The 19,760-nt window shown below is 38.8% G+C and overlaps 1 protein-coding gene and 1 non-coding gene across 9 annotated transcripts in view; one reads left to right on the top strand and one right to left on the bottom strand.

The window, feature by feature from the left end:
- The window catches only part of CLYBL (citramalyl-CoA lyase), a 337,517-nt gene that overhangs the window by 212,674 nt on the left and 105,083 nt on the right, over positions 1–19,760 (bottom strand). The gene's annotated exons all lie outside the window — the stretch shown is intronic.
- LOC149996238 (U6 spliceosomal RNA) lies at positions 18,004–18,110 on the top strand. The gene has a single exon (XR_016507590.1). It is a non-coding gene; the product is annotated as a U6 spliceosomal RNA (small nuclear RNA).

The raw sequence follows: 19,760 nt of genomic DNA, 5'->3' as shown, positions 1-19,760 counted from the left end.
CTACTGTAACAACATAATCAAAATTAAAAAGGAAGCACAAATAAATAATAAGAAATAAAAGAAACTAAAATTACTGATGCAGTAGACTTTTATGGTATATTTTATTGATTATGCTATTACAGTTGCCCCAATTTTCCCCCTTTACCCCCCTCCACCCAGTACCCTTCCATCCTGGAACCCCTCCCTCAGTTTGTGACCATGGGTTGTGCATATAAGTTCTTTGTTTTCTCCATTTTCTATATTATTCTTAACATCCTCCTATTTTGTTTCTATCAATTATGATTCTTAAATGTTTTTTAAATAAAGAGAGTTTTGACCAGTGTGACTCAGTTTATTGGATGTCATCCCCCAGAGCAAAAGATCGCTGATTCACTTCCTGTCGGGGCACATGCTTGGGTTGATACAATATCAATGGGGAGAAGTAGGAGGGGCCTTACGAGGAGTTTGCCAAGGTAATGGAAAACAATCTAGGACGGGATTGGCTGAGAAGCTGAATGCCTCCAGAACCAATGAGAAAAAAGGAGGGCTGGCTCTTTAGCTCAAGAGCTTTTCTGGCTCCTGAGCTGGCTCTCTCTCATGCTCTGGCTTTAGTTTAGGCTCTCTGGCTCCTGGACTGGCTGGCTTTTCCTCTCAAGCTTGCTCTCAGGCTCTTCTTCCTTGAAGATGCCTGGATGATTATGCTGCAGTTGCTTGCATTTTCCAATGGATGATATTTTGTATGGGAAGGAACTCTGGGCATAGCCTAGGATCTGGCTGGCCTGGCAGAGAGAGGGTGACAGGTTTATTTTTTGGGTGTTCTAGAGAGAACAGGCTCTGAGGCCAAAGCCTGCCATTCTTCCAGTAATTGTGTACCTTTTGTATATTACGTTGTTTTAGTTTGTAAACTAACCCTATAGAAACTAAGAAGGGAAAAGACAGGAGAACCCAGTGTTAGAGTTTAGCCTTAACTGATAGGCTTAAGTAATTAAAGCTGTGACTACATAGGCTTAAATAACTGCTTTTGAACAAAGACTTTTTTCCTTTATCACCAAACCTTTGCCTCTGGAATTTTGTCTAGAGGGTGGCGAATGTTTGGTAACAGGTTCAGTCTCTAGTTGGGGTGTGTACAAAAGAAAACCAATTGATGTTTTTCTTCCTCTTTCTCCCTTCCTTCTCCTCTCTCTAAAAATAAATAAATAAAATCTTTTAAAAATATATGAGAATGCTAGAAACAACTTTATGGCAATTTGAAAATAGATGTTGTGGATAATTTCCTCAATAAATATAAGAAACCAGACTGTACAAAGATGGAGGCCTAGACTGACACACTCCGTCTCCCTCCACAACTAAGAAGGACTACAACTACTGCAAAACCAGAAATAACCAGAAGTTCCAGAAAATAAAGCTACACAGAAGCCCAACATATGAACTTATAAACAAGTGGTGCTCATCCGGACAGGTAGGAGGGGCGAAGCTGGGGCGGAGAGGTCAAACTGTGCTGGTGGCGGCAGCTGTTGCGGCAGTGGCACGACAGCAGTAAGCAGAGACACATATTTAAGGGGAGGCGAGAATCACCTGGGGAGCACGCCTGGTGGCAGACCAAACCCGACAGCTCACAATTCCAACGCTGGGGAAGGTAGACCCCCATTGCCTCTGACTGTGAGGGCTGGAGGGTGTGAGAATGGAAGAGGAGGCTCCCGGTTTCTCAGCAGAGTGTGAATGGCAGGAATCCATCTTGGACCCCCGCCCCCACACAAAGCACCACAGTGTGGTGTGAAGGGCTGCCCAGTAGTGATGAGGGCATGGGGCTCTGTCCCCTATAGTGCAGGAGGTGTGATAGCCCCGCCCAGGAAGCAAAGGTAAACACAAAATGGTCAGTATGGCAGGGATCATGATAGAGATCCCAATCACGCAGCTGACCAGACAGCAAATGATCTATCCGACGAGCAGATAGGAAATCTTGATTAGGCACAGTTCAGAGTTCTGGTTATAAGACAGCTACAAACCTAACAGCAGATCTTAAACAAGATGGGGAAGGAATGAAGGCTAGTCCTGCTGAAATGAACAAAACCACATATGAAACAAGTGGTGAGGGAAAGAAAACCAGGGATCAAATCAACAAATCGGAACATAGGGAAGAAACAGTCAACCAGTGTAGAAAGGAAACAGTGAGGAAAATGAGGAGAGGCTCAGAAACCTATGGAACAGCTATAAGCTGGCCAACATCGAATCGTAGGGTTCCCAGAAGGTGAATAAGAACTAGAAATTGAAAAATTATGTGAAAAAATAATAAAGCAGAACTTCCCTAACTTGGGGAAGGAAGTAGACTTACAGGTCCAAGAAGCACAGAGAGTTCCAAAAAAACTGAACCCCAGGAGAACCACACCAAGACACATTACAATCAAAATGTCAAAAATTAAGGATAAAGAGAGAATCTTAAAAGCAGCAAGAGAGAAAAAGAGAATTACGTACAAAGGGGTCCCAATTAGACTATCAGCTGATTCTCAAAAGAAACTGCAGGCAAGAAGGGACTGACAAGAAATAATCAAAGTGATGAAAAGCAAAAACCTACAACCATGATTACTCTATCCAGTGAAGCTGTCATTCAGAATAGAAGGGCAGAGAAAGTGCTTCCAGGCACAGTAAAACTGAAGGAGTTCATCAGATCCAAACCACTGTTATATGAAATATTAAAGGGACTTGTTTAGGAGAAGGAGGATCAAAACTATAAACATTAAAATGAAAACTGTATCACAACAACCAACAACAGAAGCTAGGGAACTGAAACAAAGGCAAACTAAGTAGGCAATGAGAGTGGAAAAAGAATTATAAGTATGGGGAACATATTGGGGGGAGGTCAGCAGGGAGGGGGAAGGGGAGAAAGGGAGGGAGATGGTACAGGAATTAAGCAGCATAGTAGGAGGGAGTGGAGCAGATAGGAAGATGTTGAGAAGAACTATATGCAAAACTAATGGGCATGGACTAAGGGATGGGGGGACAACTGAAGGAAGAGAGGTCGCTGGGTGGAAGGGAACAAAGGAAAAATAAATTGGGACAACTGTAACAGCATAATCAATAAAGCATATTTAAAAAATAAATAAATATAAGAAACCAAAAGTTATTTCATAAGAACTATGAAACACAAATTGTATAATCGCTAAGAAGTTTTAACAGCCTTTAAGAACCAGATAATTAATAACTTAAATTGTTTCAGAGAAGAGAATAAGAAGGAAAGTTCCTTAAATAATTCTTCCCAATTTATTTTGAAGAGATTATAAAAACCAAAGAGAATAAATACAAGAAAATAAATTAAAGGTTGGTCTCATTTATAAACATAAATGCAAAATTCCTGAATTTTAGTAAATCAAATTCAGAAAAGGGAAAAAAATTGGGTTTTATACCAATAATGCGAAGATAATTTAACATTAAAAAGTATATTAGTATAGTTCATTTAATTAACAGATTAGAGAAGAAAAGTTTTTTGAACATCGCAAAAGATGTAGGAAAAGCATTTGGTAAAATTTAATCTAAAAATTTTATTCATCAAAAGACTATAAACAAAGCAAAAAGGCAATCAACAGAATGGGAGAAAATATTTGCAACTCATATATATGATAAGGGATTAATAACCAGAATATAGAGGGAACTAAAACTCCACAACAAAAAATAAAAAACACAACTCAAAAATGGGCAAAGGACTTAAATACACATTTTTCCAAAGAAAATATTCAAATGGCCAATAAGCACATGAAAAGATGCTCCACCTCACTGATTGAGGCAGGAGACAGTCAGGAGGGAGGAAACTCCAGAGGCACACCAGTACAAAGAGAAAGGGCATCAATACCAAAAAGAGACCCTGTTCTAAGGCTGGTTTTCCCCACTTTCTGGAAAAGTGCTGAACCATGGTGAATCTGTGCAGAAGATGCTACCTGACCCCTGCTTCATTATAATAGTGTTATAATAAATTAGCATTGTGGAACCCCCTTCTCTGGTGGCCAATCAAGAAAAATCATGGGAGACTGCATGTGCAGTAGCTTAAAAGTAATATAACTACTTGTATATGCACAATAAAAGCCTACTAAAATTAGCCAGGAAATATATCACTGGGGAATACGGTTTTCGTTGAGTTAGATCTGACAGTTGTTTTTGACTAACTTTTGGCATCTGAATTCAAAAATGACCACAGTTTTTCTCCATCACGTTAACTTTTTAAGGTACAGGATACCTCCCCTTTGTACCCCAAATCACACCAAATGTACATACAAAGGAAAATAAAGAAAAAGTTACCTGAATATACTGTTTATTTATAGTTATTTTATTCATATAAAGGCTATATATTGCTACTGTAAGTCAAATTGTGTACAAGTAGTAAAGTTCTGCTACCAAAAATACATATTAAGGTATTTTATCTTTTCAAACAACAGGCTAGGAAATGCCAAAATGAGATACTTGAAACAGTCTCCTTTCACAAATTGCTTCATGAGACCCAGTTTTATGTGCAGAGGTGGGAGAAGAATGTTCTTTCTCTCAACAAGTGGCTCATGTAGAATGTTTGGATCACCAGGTTTGAGGTCAGATCTTGGAGGCCAGTTCAACCCCACCCAATGCTTCTCACAAGCTCTGCTGTCCCACATACACATAAAACAGGGATATTTGGTGTATCCACGTTGCTGACCAAGAAGGAAGCAGACCATTTAAAGGTCAACACAAATGATCCAATTGTGCCTGTGATATTGCAACAGATCAATGACTCTCTTTATGTCTTCATATTCTTCACAAAAACAAACTGAATGGCCAATTGGAACTGCATCAAATAACTTGTCGTTGTGGAGGAGGACACACTTCAAGCACTGCTTTGAGCTATCGATGAACAGTCACCATTCAGTTGCATTATAGATTGGAATTCCCAATTCCTCCATTAAACCATGTATGTTATGGCAACACACAAAGCCACCATCACTTCGAAAGTACTGCAGAAATGCACTTTCTCTTGATCGAAAGTAGCAAGCAAGCTTTTCTCATGCAGTCTTGAAGCTAGGAGTTCTGAAACCTTTTTGGATAGTCCCAAATCTTGTGCCAAATCACTCAACTCGTGCTGATCAAATCCCTTATGAACTGAATCATCTTCAATTTCAAAATCTTCATCGTTGCTGTTACTTAGTTCTTCACCATTCTCCTGTTTTTTGAAAGAGGGTAATTCAATGAAAACTGGCACTGGGATTTCAGCTGAATGAGGCACTGGGCATATAGCTGATGGTAGACTAGGATACTTTATTTTACATTTATTTTTCTTGTTATATCCTGACGTTTTTACTAGACAAAAGTAACAGTCACTTGAATGATCTCTGGGCTCTCGCCAAACCATAGGTATACCAAATGGCAATTTATCACATGTTCCCTTCGTCCACATCTGTAAACTCATGACACACTGCTTGCACACCTTGTGAGGGGCCCAAGACTTATCTTGATCACCAAGTTTTACTTTAAAATATGCAAAATAGGCTTGCCTGAAAAATGCGCTGATGTTTGTCCTTTGACAGGGAATGGTGAAACTGCCACAAATATAACAAAATGAATCAGGGTTGTTTAGGCACTTACGACGAGAAATAGCAGAGGCAGACATGATATGAAGGAAAGGAAATAAGTACCTATGTAAATTAAAAAATAAATTCTGCCAACTCCTTGTATACAGACAAGAACTCGGACTACACTTCGGAGTACGATTCATTATATAGAGTGGCACCCCTCCCCACTCGAGGGAGGTTTGCTCTCCGCCAATAGGGGAGCACTAGTGCTTCCCTTGATCCAGGCTCGATCCAGCCTAGAGTGGTTGCATTAAGATAAGTTGTACAGAAAAAACTTGATGTGATAGAAGAAAACTAACAGTTTTGAAATCAGCATGTCTATTTAAGCCTAAAATACCTGAAAAATCAAACTCAACAGGAATTATGTTAAAAATTGTTCCCCTGTGATATCTGCCCTATAAGAATAGAATCCCTACAGCCCCTGAGGTAACTCTTTGTTTGGAGTTGGCTTGCTCCCATGTTCTGTGGTGGTAACTATTGCTTAATAAATCTGCTCTCACTTTTTTTGCTATAAACTCTCTGTGTGTTCAGTTCAATTCTTTGTCCACAATCACCAAGAACCTGGTTACCTGTGCCCACCTGTGACATGATCATTAAGGAAATGCAAATCAAAACCATAATGAAATACCACCTCACACTAGTATCAAGAAGTATAAAAATAATAAGCATTGGTGACAATGTGGAGAAAATAGAACACTTGTGCACTGTTGGTAGAACTGTAAAATGGTAGAGCCACTATAGGACGTAGTATTGTAACAGAACCCATGGGCTTTCTCAATTGAAATGGAACTCACGGGCTGTTCAATTATAAGGGGCCCAATTGCCCACCACCGGAAGCATAATTCTCAATACCAGAGTTTGGTGGGAAAAAAAAAAAAAAGAATAGTTTATTTAAAGGTTATACAGATTTAGATTACTTGCGGATTTCTTCCGTTAAGTTATTTTCTTTAAAACACCCACAAACACATAGTTCTGCTTCCCCCTGCCAAACCAGACTAGTTTTAGAAAAGTCAGAAGTACAGTTTTCTTACTTCCCAGACACAGTTCAGTTTTACCAGCAGCTCCCAATCATTCGAGCCTGATTGGGGAGGTTTTGCCTGTGTTGTGGTGCCCTCCAGCTCTTAATGCAGAAACACATAGAGTTCCCAGCCTCCTTGTAAACCGCATGGAGTTTTCCCTTCCTTTCAAAGCTGGATGGTACTCTCCTAGCCAAAATGCCTGCCGCCTTATTTTTAAATCCCTGACTGTGTCTTGTGATGTAGTGGGCAGGGTGACTAATTGCCAGCCACTTGTAGAATTTTACCTAGTCTCCGTAAGCTTTTTGTCACCATTTTATGGTTAAAGTCCCTCTCATCTCCTTGGGGGCCCCACTCTATAACAGTATAACAGTTCCTCAAAAAACTAAAAGTAGAATTACCATACTTTGCAGCAATACCACTTCTGGTATAACGAAAAGCACTAAAAACAGGGTCTTCAAGAGAGATCTGTACACGCATGTGTAAGCAGAATTATTCACAACAGCTAAAAGGTGGAAGCAACTTGTGTTCATCACAGATAAATGACTAAGCAAAATATAGTATATACATACAATGTAATATTATTCAGGTTCAAAAAGGAAGAAAATCCTGACACACACAACAACATGGATGAACACTGAAGACATTAGGCTAAGTCAAATAAGCATTCACCCAAAAAATCCTTTATGGTTCAGATACTAGGAGTACTCAAAATCATGGAGACAGAAAGAGGAATAGTGGTTGTCCCCGGGGACAGAGGGGAGGAGAGTGGAATGGGGAGTTAGTTCATAAAGTCAGCAGAATACTAGATCAAAATACTAAAATCAAAAGCAGAAACATGGCTGACCAATAAGTTTTTATCGCCATTTCCTTTCAAAAACCCATTTTAAAGGAGGGAGAAGTATAAATCCATAGGAATAGATATAATGGAGGAAGAAAATCCCTTATAACAAATATCAACAAATTTGGAAAATGGAAAGTGAGTCATCAGGGGAAAAAAATAACTATTAACTGCCAGCAGTACTATGGACAAAGAGATGTGACAGGCCAAAAAGAACCAAGCTTCTTTCCACACCAGAGTCCTGGGAACACTTAGAAACTGAGAGTCCTGATACCTCTGAAGGCAGGATCATGGCTTTAAACAAAAGGATTATTTGAAAATCTGAATAAAGAACACTTAGACCATCCCCCTACTGACTTCCCCATTCCAATAAGGCAAAGGAAGTAACAGAAGAAGCTAAACCAAAACAGTTTCCAATTTATGGATGCAAAACAATGGGGAGGAGTTAGCCAAGGAGCAGAAAATTAGGACTAAGTGAAAGTCTGCATTTGAAATGCTGAGGATTCCCCAGGCTTTCCCCCTTGGCTTCCAGAATGCTGGCAGCCAGATTTTATCCCCAGAACAGAAGGTTAGAGGATTCCTCTCTGAGTAACCATGAAGAGCCCAAGAGAACAGCCCAGCAGTCACACAGATTCTTGACTGATACCCTGGTGAAGGTGTCAGGTTGCCATCTGATAACCCTACAGAGAGGCCTATCAGTTGGCATATACAAAGAACTCTCTATTGATCTTCAAGTTCCTCCTTCTCAGATATAGACTGATAGCTACAAATCAGACATTTGATGAAAGGCAATAACATGAAAGATAGACCAAGACAATTAGAGCACCGAAGAGAAACAGAGGCAATGCAGAGAGCAGAAGAAAACTAACAAAACAGAACACTTACTATTAATAGTCTAAGAAAAATAAGATAGTACATCAAAAAACAACACCATCACTTAAAAAATATTAGAGAACATGGAAAAGCTATTAGAAATCATTTTTCTTTGAAAATAGTGCAAGATAAAGTTAAAAGCTTCCAAAAAGTTGAATTTAAAAAATGAAAAATAGAAAAGATAAAAAATGAAAGAATAAAATGGGTCCAACATTCAGAAAATGAGGGTTTGAAAAAGAGGAACTAGGAAAAAAAATGGAAAAAATAAATTTATCAAAGAAATACAAGAAAAGCTCCCAGAACTGAAAGACAAGTTTCCAGGCTGAAAGGCCTATTGAACACCTACATAACTATTTTAAAATGACCTCACCAAAGTATATAATTGCAAAGTTTGAAAAGACCAGGGATAAAGAGATCTTAGACTATTCAAGAGGAGAGAACACAATTCATATACAGCGTTGGTCGAAAAGTTTGTTTTTTTTCCCCGTAAGATAGCTCTAGTAGTGCTTAGTTGTCTTTAATGTCATTCGAAACAATTTTGTTAGATTGTATTGTGACAACTGTCATATCAGCATGCACTTAAAAAAGACTTATCAAAATTGGTGAATTTTTGTGTAGCCATTTTAATACTGAAATGGAAGGAAATACACATTTTTAGCATTTTGTGCTTTATTATTTCAAGAAAGGTAAAAACGCACTGAAACATAAACACACAAACAAAGGATTTGTGCAGTGTGTGGAGAAGATACTGTGATTGGTCGAAGGTATCAAAAGTGGTCTGCAAAGTTTCGTGTGGAGATTTCGCACTGAACAATGCTCCATGGTCAGGTAGACCAGTTGAAGTTGATAGCGATCAAATTGAGACATTAATTGAGAAAATCAATATTATACCACGTGGGAGACAGCTGCCATACTCAAAATATCCCTCAATAAAGTTATTGGTAAAAAGTTATGAAAAACTAAATGGACATTTTGGCCAACCCAATAAAAAGGGATCAAGAAGATAAAGAATCAATGCTTTTAAACATTCTGTGAGAAAATGTTTTCCAAAGAAAAAGTACACCATTAAATCTAAAGAACATTGAAGACATTTTCAGATACATAGCCACAATTTTTTTTCCCCTTTCAAGCACTCTTTTTCACATAACTACTAGAGGGTATGTATGTAAGCAACCCCAAATTAAGAAATAAGCCAAGAAAGAAGATATGGTTTGGAGATACAGTGACAAAAATCAGGATTATAGGTAAAGGAAGTTCTAGAAACATAAAAATGTAGCTGATCTAGAAAGTAACAAGTTCAGGACAGAAGGCTCCAGAAGAGATTCCTAACAAACTTTAAAAAAAGATATTTTTCTTAAAGTGGAAAAGATAGATTGCTTAATATAGATGACTTTATCAGAAGGCTTGGAGAAAAAAATTGTTTTATCTAAATAGAAAATTAAGTCAATTAAAAATGGAATCAGTGACAAACTCTAGGGGAACAAAAGTTGTATGAAAATGAAAGAAGTTGTACAAGAAAGAAAACAATGATAGTATACTATTTGGCTCAGCTGCAAACATGATTTTTATCGGCATAGTATAAACATAGAAGTGTGAAGTGTGTTTATACAGGGGTATGGTATGACAAAAGAGAATTATGCCTTCATCTTCTATAGGAGGAAATCAAGGGATAATGTCTAAAATTGAAGTAAAAATCAAGAATAACAGTATATTGGCCCTGGCCAGGTAGCTCAGTTGGTTGGAGCATCATCCTGATATGCCAAGGTTGTGGGTTGATCCCCAGTCAGGGCACATACAAGAATCAAACAGGTATGTATATATAAGTGGAACAACAAGTCAATGTTTCTCGCTCTCTCCCGCTCTTCCTCTCTCTCTCAAATCAATAAAAAATAAAAATAAATTTAAAAGAATAACAGTATATTATTTATAAACATATAAGTACATGCAGATGAAACAATCAAAAGAGTACAGAGTGGTTGCCTTGGGGAGCTAGGAGCCAGACATGGTGTCTTGGAGGCCTTATAGAATTATTTGACTTAAAAACTCTGTATCTTGTATTATTTCATAAAAAGTTAAATATTCATTTTTTCAAATCAAACAGCTCATGAGTAAATATATTATTAGATGTTCCACTCTCTCTTCTATTGTAAAATAATTAATTAACTAATTAATTAAAATAAAAAAATCAAGCAGCATTTTTATATACCAGCAACAATCAAGGATAGATTTAAAAAATTTTTGATTTATTGTTTTTCTATTACAGTTGTTTCACTTTTTCCCCAATTGCTCTCCCCCACCCCATCTACCCCTTCTCCCACAGTCAATCCCCACCCCGTTGTCCATGTCCAGGGATCATTTATACTAGTTCCTTGACTAGACCCTTCCCCTTCTTTTGTAAAAAGTACAAGTCCTGCCTTTGCAGCTTTCAAATTTTAGTTGAACTGATAGATAGACAAAGAGATAAATCACAACACAACATGGTAAGTGTTAAAACCAAGCCATTATTTAGGTAAATGTTTCTGATAACTCTAATAAACTCCGGTATACGCAAAATTTGAGCAGCCATACCAATACCCAGGTTAAAAGAAGATTCTGAGAAGGATATTATCATTGATGGAAAAGTGGATTTTAGGGTTCAGTGAAGGATGAAAACCCCTTTCAGGGAAACAAGAGGAATGTTCCAACAAAAGGGTGAAAATCTACAGAGATTAGCATCCTTGATACTAAGGGAGAGGGAAGAGAGTTTTGAGAAATAGGACATGAACTACAGCACCAAAGAGCTGGAAAGAGTAAAGCAGTATGAGGATTAAAAATGGGCTTGGATTCAGCTATTCTGAAGGAATTAAGGCTTTAGGGGTAGTTTCAGAGTTAGGAAACACAGTCCTAATGGGCTGAGCATTCAAAAGGGCTTGAATGGAATGTAGGGAATGTGGATACAGACCACTCAAGAAGTTGGGCATCAAGAGAAGATGGGAGACATCAACAGCTTAGGAAAGTTCACTTTTCTCTTTTTCTTTTCTTTTCTTTCCTTTTCTCTCCTCCTTTCCTTCCTTCCTTCCTCCCTTCCTCCTGTCCTCCCTTCCTCCCTTCCTTCCTCCCTTCCTCCCTTCCCTCTTTCTCTCTTTCCTTTTTTACAAGCAAAAGCTTATTTAGAAAATCACAAAAGTAGAAGAAAGTGAGTCATGGAAGAAGTGAGCCAGCTGGGCTGTATGGGCTCAGGAAACAAGTCACAAAGGCAAAAGAAGGGCCCTTGGAGTTTATGAGAAGGAAAGGCAAAGAGAGACAGCTAAGGGAGGAAGGCATGTTTAGGGTTAGGGAGTGATGGTGGAGGAGAGAAAGAGAGAGCCATTCTATTTCATTTTTGACAGATGTGTGTAAAATATCTTTGTAGGCTCTGAAGGAGATTTCCACAAAGGCATAAGGAGTAAAAATCCAGAAGAGGGAGGGACTAAATTGGTATGCCAAGATTTCCCAAAGAGAAGAAAGAAATTAGGAGGGGGTCACTGGAGAGGAAGAATGACTCTTCATCTGAGAAAATTAGGTAGGCAGGAAGCAGGTCCCTTTTGGATGGGAGGGGTAGAATATTGAGAGAACTGTGATGCTGAGTCAAGGCTTGCCCTTTAGGAAACCAACTATTATTCTCTTTGCCTTAAAGAAAAGGATATTTATTTATTTTTAAACTATTTTATTTTTGTTCTGTTATAGTTGTCCCAATTTTTCCCCCTTTGCCCTCCTCTGCTGGTCCACCCCCCACTTCCCACAGTCAGTCCCCACACTGTTGTCCATGTCTATGGGTCATTCATAGATATTCTTTGACTAGTCCCAGAGGAAAATTAGAGACAATCATAGAAAAACTTAATGATTAAGGAGATGGACTATATAGATTCCCCAGTGGCAGGGAAACTGGTTGGGAGCTATGGGGATAGCCAGATGAGAAGAGGCCAATAAATAGGGTGCGGCAGCAGCAAGGAGACAGGGCTGGACAAGAGTGGCAAGTTCAATGGTCACTATAAAACTGTGAAAGAACAGTGGAGGAAAAGGGCAAAGAAAAGGACTGTAAAAACTGACGGGATTAGGAAATGCAACATCCATGGTAAAATAACGCCTTCTTTTGACTCTCGCCCTGCCAGGTAAAAATTCACAAATTCGCCCTGGTAAATTTTTTAGAGCATTGTCCCCTACACCCAAAGATTGCAGGGGCATATGAGAGGCAACTGATCTCTCTCCGCGCCCCCCGCCCCCCATCTAAAATCAATAAACATATCCTCGGGTGAGGATTAAAAAAAAAAAACCTCACAAATCCCCTCCTGTCCTATGTTGACCTCATAAGTTTCAATGACAAAGAGCACTGACAAAAATGCTGTGCAGTATAAATAATAACAGCTCTATTATTCCCCCACCCCCACCCCAGCTCCACTGGGGCAGAGAAAACTAGCAGACGGTCCTCAGGAAGAACAAATGTTAGTGCTGTTCAGTCCAGAATGAAAACCAGCCACATTGCTCTGGGCCTCTGGAGGGGAAGGAGAAACACTGTCCAATCTCAAGTTTCTTTAAAAACAAACAAACGAAAGAAAAACCCACGTCACCAATTTAAAGAGAGGTAGGAGTGAAGCCAGTTACTGATATGCAGGAAGAAGGCTCTCTTCCTGAGCACATCTTTCCTAGTGCTTCATTTCACACAGCTGTTCATCTGCATGTCTTTTTGAAAGAATTCACACATCAAAGCCTGCAAGATAAACTCCCACCTCTCAAGAATTTGGGAGAGGGTGGGCAATCTCTAGGGGTTAAAAACATATAATGGGTTATGATCTTTCAAAGAAAGAGAAATCAAGCTGAGAGGGTAAGAAGAAATGTGGTGTGAGAGAAAACAAACTTTTCAAGGACGGCTTTTCAGGAAGACACAGGAATGAAAGAGCACAGGAAATTTTTTGAACACCTGTTTTCACTAGGAATGTTTTTTGTATGCTATTTCAAAAGAAAGAAAGAAGGGAAGAAGGAAAGGAAAAAGAGAAAGAAAAGGGAAAAAAATGCAAGTTGAAAAGAAGGAAATATATTTCCCATTGGGCAAGAAAGAGGCAGAGTTAGGTTCTTGGGTCTGTGAGAAACACAGAATACAGAGGAGGATGAGAATGTCAACTGCACAAAGCACTACAGACTGAGTGGATTAAACAATAGAAATGTATGATCTTGTAGTTCTGGAGGCTAAAAATTTGAAATTAAGGCAGGGTTAGTTTTTCTCAGGGCTAAGGGAAGGACCTGTTCTGAGGCTCTCTAATTGGCTTGTAAATGGCCATCTTTTCCCCATGTCTCTCCACACAGTCTTCCCTCTAAGCATTCTATCTCAGTGGCCAAATTTACCTTGTATTTAAGGACACCAGTCGTATTGGATTAGGTCCTACCCTAATGACATAGTTTTAACTAATTACATCTGCAACAACCCTATTTCCAAATAAAGTTAGATTCTGAGTACTGGGGGTTAAGATGTCAACATATGAAATTTGGGAAGAGACACAATTCAACCTGTAATAACAGCTAATATTTATTGGGTTCTTACTGGTTGCCAGACACTGTGCAATGCATGTTTCATATAATACTCTTAATGAATTATCCCCATTTTAAAAATAAGAAGGATAAGGCATGGAGAAGTTAAGTAATTTGTCTAAGATCAATAAATGCCCAAGTGAGTAAATGAATGAAGTACCTCAATGTAGAATGAACAATCTTGGTGGGTGGCTCAAAATTTCTATACAGTGAGGTAGGGCCATTGTCCAAAGCACCCAGCAAGTTACCTGTAATGTCCTTAAGTTCAAAGCGAATGCTAAATGGCATCTAACAGAGAGCACACTAGCTTTGAAGTCCAACAGAATCTGCTTGGTGGCAGGAGACACATGCATTAATGATTTGTATGTGCCCCAACTCTAATTAGATAGTTATAAAGTGATTATCAAAAATGAGAGAAATTATAATATTTGAGGAGCTAGCCTAGAAAAAATGCAATTTGGACAATTATGCAAACCACCAGGGTTTATTAACTTCCTAATACAAAGTCAGCTGTCATTTCAGCAGCAACACAATTAACTACCATTACAGAGATCTTTTTTTAGTAACTAGCATTTCAAACTTTAAAATGTGTTTTTATTATAAAACATATCATTGTAAATGATTATTCAAAATCATTAATCCAAAAATCAAGGCAAAGCTTCTCTCTAAAAAGAAAATTATGCCACACTTGCAGTTAAAGTACTCAAATTCAAATAAACGTGCTTGGGGAAAAAAGTTGAAAGAGAAAGATAAATACTTTAAACAGCACACCTGTCTCTGCCACTTAACTCACTAAGAAGAAAGACAAGATGTAAGTCAGTCTATGAAAGTCTCTTAGGTCCTCCAAGCCTCTCATCCTGTCTTGGGGACTAAATGTGATGCCTGAGTTTAAAATCAATTTCAAAACATGCATCTCTGATTCTAAGTGTAGCCACCTTCTTCTGACACTTAGCAGAAGAAATGGAGATCTGCTCCTGTACTGGAGAGAAAACCAATCTGTGATCAATTTAATGACATGCTGATCTAACAGAACATCATCAGAAGAGATTTGAACTTGGGTATGTATAACTTTCCTTCACCAACTGTCTTTATACCAAATGCTTAAGAAAGATACAATTACTCCATATCTCTTCCCACACAATGATACTTTATTGTTAAGTTTTTGTCTCAGAAATAACATGGCACACACAATCCAAAATTACCAAGAATACTAAAGCCACTTCTGCTATAGTACAGCCCCTGTGTCATAGCAACTGCTGCTATTCAACAAAGGGCCTCTTAGGCTGCACACTAGGCAAGAGACCTGGAAGGCTGTAGACTAAATTTACACTAAGTTTTTTGTTTTGTTTTGTTTTACATTGTAGTTTTATGTTTTATTTTTTAAAGTATATTTTATTATGTTGTTATCGTAGTTCCAATTTTTTTCCCCCTTTGCTCCCCTCTGCTCAGTACCCACTTCCCTCCAGCAATCCCACCCCCCTTAGTTCATGTCCATGGGTCGTGCATATAAGTTCTTTGGCTTCACCCATTCCTATATTTTTCTTAAATTCTCCCTGTCTATTTTACCTACCAATTATGCTTCTTAGTCCCTGCACCATTTCCCCATTTCTCCCCTCCCCACTCCCACCCCCTCCCCACTCCCAGCTGATAACCTTCCAAATGATCCTCATACCTATGATTCTGTTCCTATTCTGGTTTGCTTAGTTGGATTTTGTTTTTATTTTTTAGATTCAGTTGTTGATAGTTGTGAGTTTGTCATTTTAGTGTTCATAGTTTTGATCTTTTTTTTCTTTAATAAATCCCTTTGACATTTCACATAATAATGGCTTAGTGATGATGAACTCCTTTAGTTTCACCTTTTTTGGGCTGCGCTTCATCTGCCCTTCCATTCCAAATGATAACTTTGCTGGATAGAGTAATCTTGGTTGCTTTTCATCACACTGAATACTGCTTGTCAGTCCCTTCCTGCCTGCAAAGTGTCCTCTAACTCTCCACCTCTCTCTTGCTGACCCCAGGACTCTGTCTTTATCTTTCACCTTTGGCCTCTCAGGCTTGATGCGTCCTGGTGTAGTCCTCTCTGGGTCCAGCTCGCCTGGGACTCTCCATGCTTCCCAAACCTGTATGTCCATCTCCTTTGCAAAATTTGGGAAGTTTCCCTCACTTTTTTCAATTCTTGTTTCCTCATTCTGCACTGGTTGACTGCTTTTTCTGCCTTATGTTCCAAAAATTTGATTTGAACCCCAGTTTCCTTCCCTTCACCACTGGTTTTGTGTGAATTTTCCTTCATTTCACTTAACATAGCCTTTGCTTCTTCTCTTAATGCATTTGCCGTACTCAAGCATATCTTTCAAGCCTGTGAGCATCTTCACCACCAGTGTTTTGAATTCTGAGTCTGTTAGGTTGTCTATCTCCTCATCTATTAGGTTGGCTATTTCCTCATCGCCTAGTTCTCCCACTGGAACCTTGATCCATTTCCCCCTTTGGGCCATACTTCTCTGTCTCCTCATTCTGACAGGCTCCTGTGTTTGTCTCCGTGTCCCAGGTAGAGCTGTCACTCCTGTTATGTTGTAAGGGGTGGAGCCTTAGGGATTCATCAGTACATGGTGACCTGTTTCACCACGTTGTGGCACTGTATGTGGGGGAGGGGCCCAAAAGGGAACAATGCTGCCTGCCCAGCACTCGTCCCTTTTCCAGGCACCTCTCCCACTTCCGCACCGGACTTGCGCCCCTCTAGCTGCTGCCCTGGCTGTCGTTCCCAGAGTGGGTGGGTCTGCGGATGTCCAAGGACCATGGGGGCCCTTTAAACAAGTGGACTCTGCTGAGACCGGCAGTTTCTGCCTCCACCCCAACCCCCACTGGTTTGCACAGTCAGAAGCAAGGAGGCTTGATTTTCCCCGGTGCTGGGACCATGGGCTTCGAGGTCAAGTGAGCAGTTGGGAACACTCTCCAGGTGTCCCTCCTGACTTTTTAAAACCTGTGACTGCGCTTTATGCCAGCGTGCCTCTGCTGCCGCTGCTGCCACCACTACACCACATCCTTTCCGCCCTAGCTCCACCCCTTCTACCTGTCTGGATGAGTATTTCTTCTTTATATCTTTGTTTGCTGGACTTCCATGCAGTTTGATTTTCTGGTTTGAACTTCTGGTGGTTTCTAGTTTTGAGGTAGTTGTATTCCTTCTTAGTCATGGAGGGAGATGCAGCGTGACTGTCTACACCTCCATCTTGGCCGGAAGTCTACACTAAGTTTTGATACATATTTTATATTTTTGCTTTTCTGGATATATTTGGTTCAGGGGTACATTGTATCTTTTCTAATAGCTTTGCCTTCTTGTGTTTTTATTCCTTTAAATGTGCTGAAATATATAGAATATACAATTTACCATTTTAACCATTTCTAAATATAGGGTTCTGTGGCACTACATGCACTCACAGTGTTATACAACTATCACCATTATCCATCTCCAGAATTTTTATCATCATCTCAACCTGAAACTCTATACTATACTTGTTAAAAACTAACTTCCCATTCTTCACTGTTTTCCATCCCCTGGTAACTATTATTATATGTTCTGTTTCTATAAGTTTGACTATGCTTGGTATCTCATGTAAGTAAAATCATACAATATTTGTCCTTTTCTATCTGGCTTATTTCATTTAGTATAACATTTTCAAGGTTCACCTGTGTTTTGGCATGTGCCAGAATTTCCTTCCTTTTTAAAGACGAATAATTTTTCATTTTGTTTATCCATTCATCCATCAACAGACACTTGAATTGCTTCCATCTTTTGGCAATTATGAATAATGCTGCTATAAATTTGGGTGTGCAAATGTCTGTCAGAGTCCTTCCTTAGAATTCTTTTGGGTATATATCCAGAGGTAGAATTGCTGATCATATGGTAATTCTATGTTTAATACCTTCATTGTATTTTGCTTATATGTAATGTGTAAACATTGTAAATATTGTAAACAGACACATCCTTGCAATGTGCTGGGTGAGGTGAAGGCAGCTGAGGTTTCTAAATGCTTTAGATAACTGAGAGTCACCTCAATGTTTTCTGAGTTTGGCTGTGAGCACAATGCTAAGGGACATAAAGGCTAAAGCAAAGGATGACCAGTGCAGATGAAGGAAGTCAATCTGTTGACAACAATGCGCTTAATAATCTGGAACACTGCTCACTTTGGCAGCCCACATACTAAAATTGGAACAATTTTGATAAGATTATCATGGGCCCTGTGCAAGGATGATACACAAATTCATGAAGTGTTCCATATTTTGCTTTTCTAATATTTGTGGGTAAGGAAACTGAGGCTGGGTAAGGAAGTACCTGACTCAGTTGAGGGTTCTCCCATCCTCAAACCCCATCTGTCCTCCTTCAAGAATAACCAGGAATAAGCAAATGGTTTACTGTAGTGTGCTACTTCCTTTGGCATTAATTTCATCAACTTCAACAACAAGCATTTACTGAGTGCTGACTGTCAAAGAGCCCCCGATCTTGGGCTATGGACCTATCCCATTTGGGATTGTCTGTACATTGCTGAATGCCTAGTGCATAGAAAGTATACAACACATTGGTTGCTTTCCCTGTTCACAGGTCCTAATGTGAATATATAATCTATCAAAGAAAGAAATGCATTGTATTAGACAAAAACGTTAATGGATGTGACCATTATTTATTTTTAAGTCCTAATTAACATCCAAATTAGTTTATAATAGTGATTTGGATTTAGAGGAAATCAACCTATTCCCATTGGGCTATTTTAAAGTTCAGAACTGGACTTTAAATGTTCCAAGAACATCCCTATAACTAAACTATTTAATTTCCAAAAAGAGAATGAAACCATCAAAGTACAGTAATATGAATAACTCTTTCCTTTACTCTTCCCTATAATGTGTCAGATAAAGAAAACAAGCCATCTACAGGAGATGAATGGCAAACTCACAGAAAAGGAGAGGGACGATCTGAACATCATTAATGCATAAAGAAGGCTTACTCGCTTGTGAGGGTTGAGTATCACCAGCAGAACTTTTCTCCTTTACGGCAACGACTTTCTCTAGAAGTCACTGGTAATTGCAAACACAGGAGTTTTTCTATGTACATATGCTTTGGTTTTGTTTTATAAATATAACATTTATGGAACATATAGGCATTCTACATGTCTTTATGAATGCTACACATTGTCATACATACACAAGTTTGTTTTTTTTATGCCTTTAGACATAAAAGTAGAAAAGTTCTCAATCAGTGAATAGAAGACTAAGGTCAAATTCTTCATTCTACTCTGAAACCAGAAGATGAGTTTTTGAGGAAAAAAACAAATGCTTCACATAATTGTTTTTATATGAAGATATTACTGAACAAATCTCCTATGTAGAGAAAAGAACATATTTATGAAACAAATGCCACCTAAAGTGATTTAGACATTAAAAAAACAAGAGTTGTGAGGTTGGAAGAAAAAAAAAATCACCCAACTTTGTACTAAAAGGCTATGGTTAATCAAACTGAGAAAGTACTGTGGAGATGGTAGCCTGGAAAGTAAAGGATGAAGGTACAAATAGGAACACACATTTTGTGGTAGAGCAACCCACAAAATAAAAGAATACATTTGGAACTACCAACGCTTGCGTGATAGCCTGGATCCGGTGAAATTTTCATTTCAACTAGATTGCACTTTTAAAAGAAAGTATCCTTTTCTTTTGAAAAGGTATTATATTCTCATAGTTCCAGAAAGGCACCAAAGAGTTCACAGGGAAAAGTATTCCTCTCACCCACCTCACCCCCCTGCCCCCAGTTTACCTCTGAGAAGCCCACCAATGTTATCAGCTCCTTGTGCAACCAAGTACAGTATTTTTAAAATATTTTATTTATTTTAGAGAGAGGGGAAGAAAGGGAGAAAGAGAGGAAGAGAAACATCAACGTGCAAAAAA

Source organism: Furipterus horrens, unplaced genomic scaffold (assembly GCF_987537825.1).
Source record: "Furipterus horrens unplaced genomic scaffold, mFurHor1.1.pri manual_scaffold_12, whole genome shotgun sequence".
Lineage (NCBI taxonomy): Eukaryota > Metazoa > Chordata > Mammalia > Chiroptera > Furipteridae > Furipterus > Furipterus horrens.
The sequence above is the reverse complement of the archived record's forward strand: the minus strand, read 5'-3'. Positions and strand labels throughout refer to the sequence as shown.